This window comes from Genypterus blacodes, unplaced genomic scaffold (genome assembly GCF_046128005.1).
Source record: "Genypterus blacodes isolate CSIRO-AG114 ecotype Tasmania unplaced genomic scaffold, CSIRO-AGI_Gbla_v1 ptg000007l_1, whole genome shotgun sequence".
Lineage (NCBI taxonomy): Eukaryota > Metazoa > Chordata > Actinopteri > Ophidiiformes > Ophidiidae > Genypterus > Genypterus blacodes.
The window spans coordinates 3,717,501-3,720,219 of NW_027466821.1; positions in this window are offsets into that span (position 1 = coordinate 3,717,501).

Here is a 2,719-nt window from a genome sequence, read left to right on the forward strand (position 1 = left end):
GTGCTGTGGCTCCTCGACAGGATTCAACAGGAGCCCTTCCAACCACTTGACAGACTATTGACAGTGACCTGCACTTATATGGGGAAATCTATGTCAAGGATTGAATTTAGAGAGCCTCCAACTGTATAATGTATATTGTGGAAGAGCTCACAGTTGACCTGGACTCGATTATTATCAGCTACTTTCGCTCCCTCTCACTGTCTATCTCTCTCTCTCTCTTTCATTCACACACACACACACACACACACACACGGCTAGGTAGCTCAGAGTGAAGAGTCAAAATAAAGAAGCAGCTGAAAGAGAAGACTGAAAATTGATGAAATTAATAAAACCTGGGACAATTTTGCACAAAGTCAGTCCCCTCTCATTTCATGCTAAAACGCTTTCACAATGGCTATTGAGAAAGTCGTCCTCCCAAACCCGCCTTGCTTGATAACAGAAAGCCGTGGAGAGGGGAGAGGGTTGATTCCTGTAGCAGCATTAAGAGAGCAAGCGGCAGCAGCAGCAGCATCACGGCTCATCAGTTCTGGTCATAAAGCAGCAGCACTGGTGGTATTTTTAGAAGGGAGGATTCACTCTGTGGACTTTGAGAGACAGGAGGCGCCGTAGTGAATATTGACCCTGTCCTGCTGAGCCTCCTTGCCACTCAGGAAAAACGTCTTTGACTCTCTCCTGCTGTATCCTCACACTTGATCTCCCGCTGTTTCTTTTTTCATTTGCAATCCAAGTCACATTTGGATCACATTCTCACTGCGTTGGATTACTAAGGCTAATCCTGCCAAATGCACAAAGGAAAGATTGTCTTGCAAAGGCAATGAAAGGGATGAATCACAATTCATTTATAACATTGGCCATAAAACGTCATTAAATCACAGGGCAGATTAAAATGCATATTGTGCTGCAGGAGAGAATGCAAGAACATACAAGAATAATTTGTGTTGACTGCACTTTGCTCTGTGGCAGCCTGAACCTCCATCCTCCTCCGTGAATTGATGTCAGTTCTAACTGGAAAAGACATTGAATACATCAGTAAGACTAATCAAAATCAATTAAGTCTAAGAACCGTGTGCAGATGGTACAAATTAGATTTCCATCGACATGAAACAAGTTCAAACCAATGACTTTTCCCACATTCGGGGCATAGATCTTCTCCTAGAATGACTTACAATGTAATGAACCTGACTTGATACGAATGGCTCAGTAAATAAATACCACACCCCTCCTGTGTCAATGCCATTTCCATTATTCAAACAAGCTTTACTGTTAGACAAGAGCATCCAGAGACTCTGAGGCTCACATAACCGATCGATACGAGTGATTGAACAGATTGGAAAAGGATAAATTAGCCAACAACAATGGATACAGGTACAATTAAACTCAAACTGGAAATCTCTCCACATAATCAATGTCTAAATGCTCTGTATTGATTTCCAATTGAAACCTGATGACACAGAATGGCCCCTCTACTGAATTACATTTGCAGTAAACAAGTGGAAGAGTTGGCATATCCATCTATCCATCCATCCATCCATCTACAGTATCTATGTGTAAATAACATCTATGCTGTCGTGATCGAATTAGATCAAGAAAGATCGAAGATGACACACACACCAACACTAAGTTAAGAATGTTTGTGAAACTCTCTTAGTTGGTAAAAAGTCCAACAATGACCTTTAAGGAGCTTCAGATGACCCTATAGTGGGCGGAGCATGGAGTACCCACTTCCAACTACCATTTGACTTTTTGTCACCTCATAATTAGTATAATCACCTATACAGATGACTGTCATGTTTTTGGCTGTTAATTCCCTGTGCTCCTCCCCGTATCTGTCCCCGCCGCTCCTTTGTTAGTTGTTTGTCTAGTTATATGGCTGGATTAGAACATGATTTGTTTAATGTAACAACATTAAACAAAGAATTACTCAGAGCTGAGTTCCACTCCACAGAAGGCACAGCGAGGCGGCATTAGTCAATGCACTGCTCCGCCGAGGCCAATTAACACTTGGCGGCTCTCGGTGCAGCTCAACATTAAATATTGATCCCTCCATCACTGTTCACATTAATTCATGTCTTCAGGGGGAGTTTCTCGCGCCCCTTTTCACCTCCCAGACTCTCGCTGCGCTTCCTGCTCCGGTGTAAATCACACAACACAGGGCGGGAGGCAATATTACACAATATTACTGCCTACAGATATAATTATAATGAGAATGAAGCCCGCTGATGAGAAATGATGCCCATCTGAGGGAAGAAGCCATGATATAAAGTCTCTGTATTGCATTATGTAAGGTGCAATGGTCTGTCTTATTATCTTCCTTTAAAGGTGCTTGTGTTATTAAACAAGCCTCCCCACATCACTGGGCAGTAAGCAAATATTTTATTCACAATTTACAGTGATAGCTCCAAAATTGTTTGTGCGTCGATTGTTATTCACCAGTTGAAAATCCCATAATTAGGTGTAACCAAGTTCAGAAATACTCTCTAATGGTGCTCCGTCGTTGTGTTTTGGCTTGAAATTTACAGTTTATCCCACGTTTGTCACTTTTATGATCGATTCAAGATGGTTTAAGTCACAGGTGATCCTGATGACTTGATTTGTGGTAGTTGGAGTTGCAGAGTCGAGAGGTGAAGGTGATTCAAATGCCCCCTTGTCATCAAAGCAGCTGTGTGTACATAACAGTTACAAAGGACCCAACCACAAACACAACTGTCAAACCTCGAGG